The 15854-nt window shown below is 35.8% G+C and overlaps 2 protein-coding genes across 3 annotated transcripts in view; both read left to right on the forward strand.

Moving 5' to 3' along the window:
- Positions 1–15854, forward strand: part of LOC134647345 (syndecan) — a 518229-nt gene that overhangs the window by 350725 nt on the left and 151650 nt on the right. The gene's annotated exons all lie outside the window — the stretch shown is intronic.
- Positions 15366–15854, forward strand: part of LOC134647341 (uncharacterized) — a 103948-nt gene continuing 103459 nt past the window's right edge. Inside the window, exon 1 of the mRNA XM_063501675.1 lies at positions 15366–15440. The gene's annotated coding sequence lies outside the window, so the exon portion shown is untranslated. The remainder of the gene's footprint in view (positions 15441–15854) is intronic.

A 15854-nucleotide genomic window follows, 5' to 3' on the forward strand; every position in this document is an offset into this window, starting at 1 on the left:
CTCATAAAAAACATCCTGGTCACGGCACCAATTTGTGACTGGTAAGTTTTACAAAGCGCTAAGATAGAATATGTACATAGTTTCATACTCTACATAAAGTACCCACAACTATTTTACAAAATCATGTTACTTACTAGCTATCCCTAAATTTCTACCCTTTATCTTCTTTTTATAAAAAATGACAAAAGAGCTCCTAGACCGTCGTCTACAAGAAACACGTTGGCTACAAGAAACTACCAAACAACGTCGTCACGTTGTTTGGTAGTTTCTTGTAGCCAAGCGATAGCTGGACTTACTAATACCCACAATGGATTGCCGGGTGTTGAATAAGGATTGGTTAAACGCGTTTCAAGACTAATTCTTCACTAGCTGCACACGTTAGTTTACTGCATTAAGTTACACTTTAAACAACATGAATGAGCAAAAACACAAAAAATATTCTCAAGACTACTTCGCCATTTTGAAAATCAGCCGGAAATCCTACCCATGATCTATTATGCCGATTATGTCATGAATTTACCCAACTAATAACTGTCAAACTGACACCCAAAACCACTAGCCTAAGCCTTTATGCTCCAAACCTTCCTAACTAATTGCTTGCGAACCGTCCTCGAAAACAAAATGCGTGGATCCCAGATCATTAATATTGTTGACGAAGTCTAATGAAACAAGCACACCTGCGCCTAATTACTCTGTCTCGCTCTAATTATACCTTTCTTGTTGAAATGACATGTCGGGTTCAGTTCATTATGCTTGTCAATGCTATGGCAAATAATATGTAGGTACATAAATACGGAATGTATGAAAATGTCTATTATATTTCAATCTAATGACCTGATTAATGGCAGCACTAATGTAACCAAAGACCACTCAGGCTCCTATGCAACTTGTACCAAACTTGTCTAACCTCCAAACTTCAGGAAGGGCCCTAATTGGCTGGAAGCAGTTCCCCGGCTCTTCGAAGACCAATCAGAGCAATTCCTGAGACCACAACAAGTTAATTGAATGAAACAGTGCTATCGTAGTGGCCATTAAAAGTTTTGTAGCGACGCTAATGGCGCCCTCTTAGTGGGTGAAATCATTGCCAAGTTGTAATTAAATTGCCTGTTAAGAGTTGAATTATTGTAAGTCTTGGCTTACTTATTTATATTGGATGATTATAACTTTGTCCAGTTTGTCCAGTGAACACTCAAACAGAATATTAGCAAATTCTAAAACACGTATTTTTGAAGTGAAAACTTCTTTAGCGGCGCTGGGCACTTTATGAGGTGGGGAAAAAATGATAAACTCGCGACAGCGTAAGGCGATCACGTGACCGTAAGCCCCGTAAGGTGGCCACTCATAATTTAGATGGCATTTAAATCAATAAAGAAAAACTCAATGTTATTTGACATTTATGTTGCGGACCCCTTTTCAAAACCTTTTTACACACTCTTTACCTATGTTCAAATAATTTGACGTTGTCATGGCAGTATGTAATTAAACATGTCAATGAAAAAGTGTGATCTTAGAGTCTGTGCGGAAAGAGAAGAGTCGTGGCAAAAACGGGAACTAACATTTTCAATTTTATATGGCAATCAAACCTTTGACACCTGTCTTGTAAAAAGTAAACAAACTTCTGTCATTGTATATTCTTATTATTAACAAAAACCACAAGTTTTATGTATAAAATATTTTCAAAACATGTCAAAACACAATAAAATCGTACATAAAACCACAAAGAAAATTATATTTAACATTGTTCGGTTTTGTCAGGGGGAAGAAAACGGCTAAAAGCCGACTATCGACTTACAAAAAGTCGCGGAACGTGTTACCGCTATTCACGGGTATTGATGTTGTATTTAATATTAAATAATTACCTATTTAATAAGCCCCCTGAGTAACTTGTCTCCGGTACATAATCGGTAAGTATATTCATTCAAAATATATTCATTTTCATAAATATACAGGTCATTCATGATCTTTAAAATAACAGACAAATAATTTTGATACTTGCCATTTTATGCATATTTATATGTAGTGAATTATTTTTCAGGATTGATTAAAAGTACCTACGGTATCTCGAATAAAAGATCGCTAAATAGGTGATATGCAAGAATTTGTAATCTACGTGCCGGATTCAAGCACATCCAATTCAGATGAAGATAGTTCTATGAGTGTCCCTGGACTCCCTGTTGTTCTGAAGCTAGCCCAAACATAAGTGACATTGAATATTTTAATTCAGACTTCGATTACAAAAATAAAACTTTTTCTAATAAAATATTTCTTTATTTGTTTTGTAAGTTCGTTTACAGGTTCTGTTAGTTACGAAATTATATTTCATATTTAGCAGTGACTTTTCGGCGAAGTAAAATATCGTGAGATGAGAGAACCGGACATATCCCAATAAGGCCTACACTTATGCACTATTTTTATATCCAAATAATAAAATTACAGTTCTATTGCCCAATTTCTACCCGATCTACCCGGTTTTGTATTAAAATAACTGTTGGACTGCACAGATTAGGCAGTACATAAATGAGACTCTTGTTTGGTACTAAAATGACAGTTGTATTGGGCAGATTCTTAACTACTTTTAGCAGTTTTGTCAATCGCACTGTCACTTTTTAGGATCTGAGACTGAAAACAAGAGTGTGTTTAAAAAAAAACTAGTGCCTGCGGTAAATAAGAGGATTGAGTTGACGAGCCGAAACCACCTCCAGGCTCCGTTTAGTAAGCCGTGGCAAAAAACCGGAACAAAAGGGATTCAAGTATCATGACCAATAGTCTCGTACTATAATCACGTGACCAGTGTTGTCAGCATAGCAAAAACCATAAAATAGCACTGGCGCGCCCTCAAATCCTACGACTCTTCACTTTCCGTACAGACTCTATTTGAGAATGATAATAATATATAATATATAAATAGAATACCTCCGCTAAACGTATGTATCGTGTTACCGGTCGTCGGTAACATAGTGAGGTGAGTTTTCACTTCTATCGGCACTCCCGGAGTGCAACCCGTTTTTTTTTATATATTTGTATATATTTTCGTAAAATATATTATACCTGATGGACCTATCCTCCGATTTCTTACATTCTGCTACCGTTTTATATTTAACTGGCTCATTTTGTATGAATATGAATGCATGCTATGCAGCGTTGCATGCACTGTTTTGCATCAAGCACAATAGGAACTCTTTGAGGCATTATACTCGTAAACGGTCATAGCTCCATTGCAATTTTCCTTAAAAAGTAAACAAGCTTTTTACAATTTAAAATTCACTCAGCGTAGAAAGTCGACTCGAAATTAACAAAAACGTTCCTCATTTCATTTGGAAAGACGTGGGTTCGCAAACAAAAAGAAGCGTTCGTTGTAATGGATATTTAAATATTAAAATTAATATCATTAGGTAAAGGTCATTTTGCCTTTAGACGAGGATTCTCTACATCTTGTTTATTTTTAGAAACTTGAATTCAATAATTTAGTGGTAGGTACATAGAACGATTATTTTTAATGTTGTCATGAGACTGACAGTTCATTATTTATTCTATGGTTAAATTAAGAGCTTTTTCTTTCTTTTTACTAACATTTTAATAATCTAATATTCCATATTCGCGCTGTGCTTCATTATTTATCTAGTACATTCTTTCCGAAGGATGGAAAGAAAGGCATTTTTCGACGAGGTAGATGCCTAAAAATAGCTAGATGATAAAAATAATTTGTCAACGGACAGTTTTCTTTGACTATTTTACTGATTTCGGTATTGAGGTATTAAGAATCGTCCGATATTGGATGCCCTAATCCGCATACGATTTGAAGACCACCTAAAGTACCTACGACCATACAGTTCCGAATAGTAACAGTTCCCGCTTCACAAAGACGAACTCCAAAGTTGCCAGCAGCCTGATTCTCTAATTCAACTCGTAAGTCCGCTTACGTATGCATCTCGTGTTGCACGGCGGTAAGCGCCATATTGCAACTTCGCAGCTAATCTGTTCTGAATTTAGCATTGTATTGCGTTTAACTTGCTTCACTAACTATTAGGGCAGTTACAGACTAGCGTATTCCGCGCGTACGGCAGTTATTAAAAATTAATCAAAAAATGCTTACAGAATTTGTTATGGATGGATGTATATGAAGAACCTATTTTTAATCTAGCCTTCATGGCATTTCATGACCTTTTTTGTCTATTGTATAATCTCTGTTTTCCTAAAATACGCTCAAAGATAAATATTGGAAACAAATGGAAACGTAATTGGATAAGTAAAGGACTTAGAAGGAGTTGTATAACTAAACGCAAACTGAGATTTCAATATTATAGAGAAAAGAATACACAGAACAAAGTTAAATATATCACGTACTCTAGCATACTTAAACGATGTATTTTTGATTCAAAAAAGAAGGCTAATATACGGTTTATAAACAGAAGCAAAAATAAATGTAGAGCGTCATGGATGGTTGTAAAGAATCAGATTTCAGGTTCGGTACCCAGTGATTATATTGAACAGATTAAAGTTGATGACAACATAATATCAGATCCAACGGCCATGGCTTCTGCATTTAATGATTATTATATTAACTTGGCCAGAAAAACACACGCAACTACGTCAACTTGTACCTTAAAGACTTCAAACGCCAACTCTATGTTCTTAAAACCAATGTCAGAAAATGAAGTCAGATTGGAAATCATGTCCCTAAATAACACTAATTCCGAGGGATACGACGGTATCAACACAAAAATTATAAAGTCATGCATCAATGAAATAGTTCCAATATTAACCTATTTAATCAATTTTTCATTCGCCTCTGGAACCTTTCCAGATGTATTAAAATTATCAATTGTAAAGCCGTTGTTTAAAAAGACTGAGAAAGATAATATAAATAACTACCGTCCTATCACTCTAATACCTATAATGTCTAAAATATTAGAAAAATGTATGTATAAACGACTCTTAGACTTTTGTACAAAGTTCCAAATTATTAATAAATATCAATTTGACTTTCAGAAAGATAAGTCAACTACACTGGCAATCTATTCCCTGATCAAGTCGATATTAAATAGTATAAATAATAACAGAATAACCACAGGGCTTTTCTTTGATTTATCGAAAGCCTTCGATCTCGTTTCTCATAGCCTGCTTTTAAATAAATTAGAAAAATACGGAATAAGAGGGCTGCCACTCCAGTGGATATCCTCATATCTGAGTAACAGATTGCAATGTGTTGAAATATCTAAAGTTGACGAAAATAATGAAAAAAGGAACTACAACTCTGAATACAAATTAAATAAGTACGGCGTACCACAGGGGAGTATATTGGGCCCTATTCTCTTCCTGTTATACGTAAATGACATAACTGAAATAACTCATCATCAATTTATCTTATTTGCTGACGACATATCTGTTATTGTGACATCCGAAAATAGTATAGTTAATAGTAATACAATAGAAGAACATGAATCTGACATTAACAGAATGATAGAAGTAATTATTAAATGGCTCCATATTAACAACTTAGACATCAATTTGAGTAAATCAAAATATATCATGTTCAACAAAAATATACCTCATCTGAATGTTACACGAATAGAGAAAGTAACACAAACAAAATTTTTAGGTGTAACAATAGATGAAAGCTTGAACTGGAAGGCACATGTACAAATCGTATGTAGCAAAATCAATAAGTTTGTTTACGCACTTAAACAGGTACGGAAAGTTACAACCGTCGCTACCGCAATTTCAGCATATCGAGCATACGTAGAATCCACGCTACGATATGGTGTTCTAGCCTGGGGCAATAGCACTGATAAGGATAGACTATTTATCGCCCAAAAAAAATGTGTTCGAGCAATTTGCGGCCTCCCACCTTGGGAAAGTTGTAAACCTATTTTTGATGAACTTGGCTTACTACCGCTACCCGCACTATATATATACGAAATATGTATGTTTGTCAGCAAAAATAAGCATCTTTTTAAAAAGGCAGCTGACCTGAACCAGCGTCCTCGTAGAGACCCTAACAGGCTCGTATTAGATGTCACTCCAAAACTAGCACTCTACAGTAAAAGCTGTCTCAAAATGTGTGTTAAGCTTTATAACAAATTGCCTGATCACCAGGCCTCGGAGTATTTTTAGCACGGTAAGACTAAGGAGAGCTATGGAGTCTTTGTTAACATTAAAATTAAATTCATACTCATACTCATCCTCATTAATTAAGTTCGTCCGAATCGTTTTATAAATACTTAGACTACTTATATGTAATTAATTCTGTTTACATATATTTAATTAAATGTTATATTATAAAAAAGTAATAATATGTATATGTGAATGTTAATATTATTATATTACCCATATTGCAGTGTCATCGCTCCAATATTTTATTTAAGTACTTAACGTACCTACATACTATAATTACTGTTAAGATAAGGAACTATACGTTGTCACTGGCCGCTTTAGATAATGCACTTAATGACATCATATGTCATGTATCAACATATTAAGACGTATGATTTGTTACTTCAATATATTCATTTAAGGCAAATTTCGGAATAAATTGCTGATTTCATTATGACGGATCCACAAATATCTGAAATTTTGCACTGGATTGAACCGTACAAAGATCTTATATACGATCACGAAAAATGTGTAGTAATGTGTGTGTCTTGTGACGTACATCTCACGCAATTAAGACACACTTTTATATTAAAGCATGTCAACAGCATTCTACACAATACAAAATCTCGCCAACGTTCTTCGTTTATACAGCGCTGGATAGAACCCTATGAAGAGTTAGAGTATAATACCGATCAAGCAGTTATATACTGCACTGTGTGTGAAAGTTCTAAATATGTGTATGAGTAAATCAGATGTCACATTATGTCATGAATATATAGTTACGTATTTCGTTATTGTGATGATCGCTGATATTTATTAGGTCTAGAGCTGTACATAATTTACTTGTACTTAATTAATGAGGATGAGTATGAGTATGAACTTAATTTTAATGTTAACAAAGACTCCATAGCTCTCCTTAGTCTTACCGTGCTAAAAAAACTCCGAGGCCTGCTGATCACCTTAAAGAGTTGAATGCCAAAGCACTAAAACCAAGGCTCTATAAATGGCTACATGAAAAAACTTTGTATAATATTAATGAAATTTTAAATTGACGGTTCCTTTAATTAATTAAATTTCTTAGCTTTAGCATTAATATTTGAACTATGTTGTATATAACTGTCTATTTTGATTAATGTGTTGTATGTCCTAGAGTTTAAGGTGTAAATTTGCATGCTACTATGTAGTTAATCATGTGTTACCTAATAACAATAGCATAAGAACCACTGTACCATGTTTATTGCAAATAAATGAAATCTAAATCTAAATCTAAAAATCATATTAGTTAATATGTGTTACTAAAAACAGCTCTGACGCAAAATTCACTCAATTTCAGAATTTTGTTACCAGTTTTGGATTACTTCAATTAGTGTCTCAGCCTACACATTTTACTGACACCAGCCAGACGCTGATCGATATTGTTTGTTCAGACATGCAGGCAAAAAACACTACCATTGATCACGTGGGTTCCCTGTATGGTCACTGCCTTGTGGTTTGCAATTTCAACGTCAAGCGTGAGAAATTAAAGCCTTATCACATTACCTACAGACCTTTTAAGGAAATCTGTGACAAAGATTTAGATGTGGACCTGCGTGACGTGAGGTGGGACTTAATATCAAATCTTGGCAGTATCAATGACATGGTAACAGCATTCAACCAACAAGTACTTAGTATATTTGATGTACATGCCCCTCTAAAAACATCCTTAGTTAAAGTACAATCCCACCCTTGGATTACTGATACTGTCAAGTTCATGATGCGTTTACGTGACAATGCTGCATCAGACTTTCACAAGAACCAGAATGATGTTAAAAAAAAATACTACAAGGATTTGAAATCTGTTGTAAATAAGGCTCTATATTTTGAAAAAGTGGCTTATTTTAAACAAAATATAAACAATAAAATAAACGACCCAAAAACTTTATGGAAAAACCTTAAATCCACAATATTGCCTAATAAGAATAATGAATTACCTTCACTGTTCAATAATCCATGTGACATAAATAAACATTTTCTTGATCTGCCAGGAACTTCAGATGTAACGGTGTCACAGCTAACTTATTTTGAGTTCCATAAATACAGTGACACAGTTTTCCACTTAAATACAATTAACTCTAACGAAATTACTAAAATAATTAGAAGTTTAAAATCGAATGCAGAGGGTGCTGATGGGATAAATTTAAATATGATTATTTTAACGCTGCCCTACACAATTGACATTATTACTAGTTTAATTAATACCTCTATTCTTTCATCCACCTTTCCGGATATCTGGAAGTTAGCAGTTGTAAATCCCTTGCCTAAAATAGCTAACCCATCTGCGATTAAAGACCTTAGGCCAATTAGCATTCTGCCATGTATGTCTAAAATAATGGAGAAAGTTGTCTGTGCTCAGTTAACCACCTACCTAGAATCCAACAACATTTTGCCGGATGTCCAATCCGGTTTTCGGAAAGGACGTAGCACTACAACCGCTTTACTTGATGTTTCTGACAACATTTTGGATGCTCAGGATAAGGGCATGTGCACTCTTTTAGTGCTCCTTGATTTCTCTAGGGCTTTCGATTGTCTAAATATAAATCTACTTTTATCTAAATTAACCTATTATGGTTTTGACCAGAATACTATAAAGTGGTTCCAAAGTTACCTCAGCAATCGGTGCCAGATAGTTAAAGTGCGCCTTGAAGACGGTTCCTCCCTTTTTTCAGAAAAAGCCGAGCTTACCAGAGGAGTCCCCCAAGGATCGGTACTTGGCCCGCTCCTTTTTATACTTTATTCTGCTGATATTAGGTCTCACATTCAGCACTGCAAATACCACATTTATGCAGATGACATACAGGTCTACATATCATGTAAGCCAACGGAAGTTAACACTGTTATAGAGAAACTCAATCAAGACCTCACAAGTATAGCAAACTGGGCAACAGAAAATTGCCTACTACTCAACCCAAATAAAACTAAGTACCTTGTCTTTGGCAGCAAGCACCAACTGGCTGGTATCAGTACTTCAGTAGATATTATGCTGATGAATGAACCAATTGAGAGGGTGTATGAAGCGCGAAATTTGGGTCTTTTAATGGATTGTGGACTTCGATATGAGAAGCATACTGCAGAGGCCGTAAGAGGTTGCTTCTACAAGCTTAAGGTGCTATATAAAATTCGGCCATATTTAAGCGAAACCTTGCGCATTCAACTGGTCGAGTCACTTGTACTATCAAAACTGAACTATATGGATATTGTAACTGGGCCTAGGCTTCTTGCTAAAACAAAAAGACTCATACAACGTGTTCAGAATGCCTGTGCTCGCTTCTGTTTTAATATTCCGTTGAGAGCTCACGTCACTCCGTTTCTTAACAGTCATAAGATCCTCAAAATGCAGCACCGGCGTAAACTCCATTTGGCCTGTTTGCTCTTCGGAGTTCTGAAGTATAAAACCCCTGCATATCTTTTTAACAAGTTATCTTGTATTAGGCTCCGCGACCGCCGTAAATGTGGAATTCAATTGTTGACGCCACGCCACGCTTCGGCAGCTTTCCGGGGCAGCTATAGCTATACGGCCTCAAAATGTTGGAATAACGTGCCGCCGCCAATGAGGAACCTGCAAAGTATTTATAGTTTTAAAACGAAGCTTAAACAGTACATGCTTAGCCACCAACTTAGCCAGGAAACCTGCTTACACGATACAAGCTGCCTGTAGTTTCTGCTTGTACTTACCACTTAGATTACGTTCCCTTTGCATTGCCATGGCAAATTACGTTAGAAATTGCCATCAGTTGTCTGTTTGTACGTAGTTAAATCTGTGAGATCGATAAAATATTGATGTTGCTCATGAAATCGACCTGTCTTCTTCATTTAGTTTTTAGTTTAGTCTGCATAGTTGCCGCATGGCGCTAGCTGTCAGGCGTAATGTACGGCCAAGACGGGTTCGACCCAACATTGTACATAGTAATTTATTGTAATGTATTTTAATCTTTTTGCTGTCTTTGTCTTTTGTATGTTATATATTAATTTTGTTTTGTATTCATGTTACCTGTCGTGATTGTTTCACCGGATGGTCTCATCGGAAGATCAGCGCTGGAAGTCGCCAGCAACATGCTGAGATGAGACCATTTCGTGGCACTTTATCCTTTTATTCTCTGTTATATCTCTTGTCATCTCTTGTTATATCTCTGTTATATCTGTTTCTATTTTGTGTTTGTGCTCACGAATAAAATTATTTCTATTCTATTCTATTCTATTCTAAAATTAACATAAAAAAATAGTTTTCCTATATAATTATTTTACTAGGTAGGCAACTGTAACTAATCAGTCTTAAAAATTGGGAATCATTATATAAAATATCAGACTTATGCGGCAGGTGCTCTTTATCATGGTTTTCATAAATTCCATTACAATCCAGAGAATCTGTTTTTGAAACCCGAGCCAGTGGTTCATCCTGTGCTGGAATGTTATCATAGCTGTTCCTGGGATCGCGATTTACCTGAGTCAATGGTAAATTGTCTACTGAGTTATCAGATTGATCTCGTGCCGTCATGAGAGCTTCAGTAGATGAAGTGAGACTTATATCTGCATCACTGCTTTCTGTGAAGGAACTTTTTACCCATCATGGGTCAAAGAAACCCGAAAACGATAGCCAAAGAATACTGTGATTTTAAATAACATATACTTCTGCCAATAAAGTCCTAAATTCTATGATTTATATCACATTAGGATTCCAGATACATATCTGCTACAATTGATAACAATCAAACACCTACACTTACCTGCTTTCTTTGTTTCGAGAAAAAGTTTGCACATTATAAAATCGCGTAGTTTATAGGTAGCAACTTATCACCGAAATTATGGACTAGCCAATCAGCGTTGTTAAGGTGAAACTGTTTTACCGACCACCCCATACGGTCTTCTATCGATGAGTAGCGCGAACTACATCGATAGGTCCTGACGTGCGGCGTGACGGGAAGTTCAATTTTTTTTTCGTTTTGGGACAAAGTTACCCCCTAGGGCTAAAGTACCCCGATGTTACGGTATCTTAAAAGTTCGAATATGGCTGTAAGATGGCAGACCCTCCAATGCGGATATTTGACCTTGACTGTTTACAAAAGTGAAATCTCAAATCCATGACGCGACGACAGAATCCTTTCCAGAGATTTGGCGCGTCCTTGAAAATTACTCCGACGGGATTATCCCATGAATCTATAACGAATTCGTATTTAGTTCTTAAACACATTAGGTACGTCTCGAGAATTGAAGGGTTTTAGAGGATTATCTTGATCTGATACTGAGAGTAAATATCTGTCTAATACCTTTAAACGAGCAATTCTTGCATATTTATTTATTTATATATATATATATATTTCGGGGATCTCGGAAACGGCTCTAACGATTTCGATGAAATTTACTATATGGGGGTTTTTGGGGGCGAAAAATCGATCTAGCTAGGTCTTATCTCTGGGAAAACGCGCATTTTCGAGTTTTTATATGTTTTCCGAGCGAAGCTCGGTCACCCAGATATTCATATTAATAGCTGATATTTATAATATAAAATGTCAATATAAGTAAGTACTAATGGCTCCTCTACACGATGGGCCAGCGCCGGCCACTCCAAGGGACGCATTTATGCGTTAGAGGGAGCAAGTGATATTGCTATCTCATTCTACCGCATGGCTGCGTCCCTTGGAGTGGCCGGCGCTGGCCCATCGTGTAGAGGAGCCATAAGTTGTACAGTCAGCATCAATAGTATCGGATGCAACAACGCGCTAAAAGTATATGCCACCCTGCATTATTCTTCCAATTAAATTTATGTATATACCGGACATATGTGGCCTGTAACATGCATGAGCAAAAAATTAACTCCTCAAACTGACCAACATTTGTTCATACTTCATACTTTTGACGCTTAATTTGATCCACTGCTTTTGATACTGACTGAACAGGTCAGTAACATCGGGATCACAGTTTTCACGTATCAATACCGTTACTTCTATTCAGCTTCTAAGAAAGTCATGGCTACACTTTGCCTTATATCCCTAAGGCCTCACTTAAGACAGATCCCTCCTTAAACCATCACTTTACTACCCAACTCGTTCCCAATAAGCTCATAAAAATGCCAATCGCGCCAATAATTTTATTTCAAACTCGAAGGGGGTTTCACGGTACGGGGAGACATTTTTACCTCCTCCAAGTTAGGGAAGTTTTAATTGCTAAAGTATTAAGGGGTTGATTTGCGAAGGCATCGTTAAATTTAATTGGCACAAGTTTAGAGTTGCAGCTGTTCGAACAACGTGTTCCATGACGATAGGATGCAATTCTCGTGCAATTCTCTGAATGCCTGTAGCACAATTCAAATAAATAAAGTGCCTTGACAGACTTTGTTACTTAAGCTTTCTAAAAAGTGCGCGGAAATAATACTTCGTTCTGATTGAATTAAAACTGTCGTGAGTCATATTAACGTTAAGCTAATTTTACGGTTTAGCCAGGGTTTGCATGACGGATCTAAAATGTATAGAAAGATCCGTGGATACGAAATAATTCATACAAGTTTGACTTTTAAAATGACACTGTCAATGGGTGTGCTATCAAAATCCTTACAGGCTTATATTGGTCTAACTCTAGTTACTGTCAAAGCCACGAATTTCGGGTTTTGAAATATATTACACTGTCATACCAAATGTTTTAAAGCAAAACTTTACAGCACTGTACATATACAGGATGTTTCCTGTAATAGGAGCAATAAATTAAACTGTAGGGTGTACTCCTCAAACTGACCAACATTTGTTCAGCAACTTTTGAAAATAACTCATGTTTTGATTTTTATTACACTTTTTATACTAAGAAGCAACGTATTGCAAATTTTGTTATGTTTAAAGCGTGACAAGCAACGTCAAAGACACTGATGTCAGCGTACATTGAAGGCAATATTATTTTATTATGTATGAAAAAGAGGAAGATTAAAGGATTCATAATTTTTAAAAGTTGCTGAACAAATGGTGGTCAGTTTGAGGAGTACAGCCTTTAGTTTAATTTACTGCTCCTGTTACAGGAAGCACCCTGTATACAGAATGGCCGAGGTAAGCCGATTGCCGACTTACCGCGTCTTTAATAATTCGTGTTGGGGTTGTTAAATTTCTCATTATACGAAAGCCGGATGTAATTTAATAAATTTCGTATAAAATTGTTCACCTTAAATATAATAATTGAAATGGACGAGTGTTATTTTCAGACGAAAAAAAATATATAAAAAAGTATTCTGCCACCCTTCATTTTTCCAAATAGAGATAAATTTCTACAGGTCTTGTATATAAATCTCGTACATATAAGAGACATGTTACTCTTTGTTAAGCTATTAGAGAATGGTAAGTAGATATTTTTGACGCGTAGGATCTACTACTTTTGATGCTGACTGTACCTACTAATCTGAGTCTGTGCGGAAAGAGAAGAGTCGTGGAATGTATGGGGCCCAATACATTCCACGACTCTTCTCTTTCCGCACAGACTCTACCTATGTTATTTAAAGATTGACCTTACTTTATAAAATGACATGTCGTTAACCAAAATGACAGATGAATGGATTATTTGGGCCGGGCCGCCCGCCAGTTTGTAAAGAATTTTAAGGACTTAGATATTCACGTCTAAAACTTGTTAAAGAGAAAGAAAATAAGTATGTAGGTACCTATAAAATTAATTCTGCTGAGGATAAAATGAAGTGACAGCCGTGTCAATTAAAAACGTTGAAAGCTGTCATAATAAATTGCTTGGAGAAACTCGATTTTATTTCTTAATTAGAAACTTACAGGACGTTTTCTTGTTGTTTTTATTTATAAAGTAATTTTAAATTTAAAAAGGCTGGTTCTAGTTCTTATGTTTTTAACCTTTCTTTATTTCTGTTTCAGGTATGTAGCGGCCATATTGAAAATTACAGCATAATCATCATCATCATCACTACAAATAACAACTTATGATACAAAAGTAATATTATAGTGTAATATGTCTAGGCCATAGATTATGTAGATTTTACAAACGAAACGAACCTTTTGATTCTTTGTTTATTTTCATAGTCTACTAAAATAACCGAAGCAGTTTTCACGTTATACAAAAAGAATTCCTACACTTTCTAATAATTATTCCGAGTTTTAAAAGTTAGTTGCTTATTACTAACCTTTCAGGGATTAACTTTTACAATTTGCAAACAGTTCCCAGACATGTAAAACAATAATCCAAAATAATCCCGTGCACGTCAGCTTTACAAACCGCCACGATATACTATGACGAAAAGGTCAGAAGCAAAAAGTATTTTCGAAAAAAGAACGTTGCCGATGGCATGAATATACAATGAACGTAACAGCCCTCTGCATTCGGATAAAGAATGCTGTACAGTTTTTGTTGCCCATAGTTAGTTTGTTACTGACTGAAAAGAGGTTAAGAATGATACTTTTTATTTTATTCTCTATTGCCAGTTCGGTTTGTGATTTGCCGTTTTTAGCTTTTCTGGGTTATATTCATGTGAATGACTTGGTTAAGCATAATGACAAATCGGTTCGTTTGGTTGTTGTTTAATGTTTATGTTTTACCAGGGATTTTTTGGAACAAACCATGGATGTAAATAAGTAAGAAAACATAAATGGCGTGCTACTTTTGTAATGAGGCAACAAATGCACTTTTTACATTAAAGTTATTCTTGCTTATAAATACATTAGACATTTAAATGAGCTGTTTAAAAACAAAAGTTTTAAGTTATACTTGGTCAACCAGATCTTGTTAGTAGAAAAAGGCGGCAAATTTGAAAATTAATGTAGGCGCGAAGGGATATCGTCCTATAGAAAATTTGAATTTCGCGCCTTTTTTTACTGACAAGATTTGGTTGACCATCTATACATCCATTATCTTGTTATGCCCTGTATGTATATAAAAACTGTATGAAAATATGACGTTTAACCTTTTGGACGCCGATGACCGCAGGTCCAACGCCAAAGACGGATTAATCAGTCACATACCACAGACCAACATAGACCTACGTGCACATGCATAAAGTTCAATTTCAGTTTTGACACTTCGGTGACGTGGCGTCCGAGTGACAGTTTTTGTGTTTGCCACGGCGTTGAAAAGGTTAAATGACATACACAAATTTTTTTTCAAATCGGTGCAAAGTTAGCTTACACGGACTCGTAGTTGATTTAGCCTACCAGTATTTTTCACCTATGCATACTTTTTAAATTTGGACTGGAATTTCTCGCAAAGGCCCAGCCAGCCTATTATGGATAGCTTTATCCATCTTTATCCACGTGATAAAATAACTGTCACTGTTTAACACCGTGGGAAAGAAAGTGACGGACACCGTTTTATCACGCTGTCACGTAGACAAGAACGACCATCATATCCGTACTGTACGGATATGATGGTCGTTCTTGTCTACGTGACAGCGTGATAAAACGGTGTCCGTCACTTTCTTTCCCACGGTGTTAAACAGTGACAGTTATTTTATCACGTGGATAAAGATGGATAAAGCTATCCATAATAGGCTGGCTGGAGTGAGGTTGGCACCTGCACCGTTTGAAACTTTATACACACCGTAAGGTGTCGTATGGTCTGTAAAACTGTTTTTCAGACGGAAAAGGCAAACGAACATTTTATGCCGCGTGACTGTTTTTTTTAAGGTAAGTATTTTAATTGAACAGATATTAATGTTTATTTTTTAAGTAGTTCTTCTAATATTGTTTAATAGATCAACTCCGTCTTCAATAGCCACAAGTGCCACAACTTAAAGTTAC

The sequence above is a fragment of the Cydia amplana genome, chromosome 4 (genome assembly GCF_948474715.1).
Source record: "Cydia amplana chromosome 4, ilCydAmpl1.1, whole genome shotgun sequence".
In the NCBI taxonomy this organism is placed as follows: Eukaryota; Metazoa; Arthropoda; class Insecta; order Lepidoptera; family Tortricidae; genus Cydia; species Cydia amplana.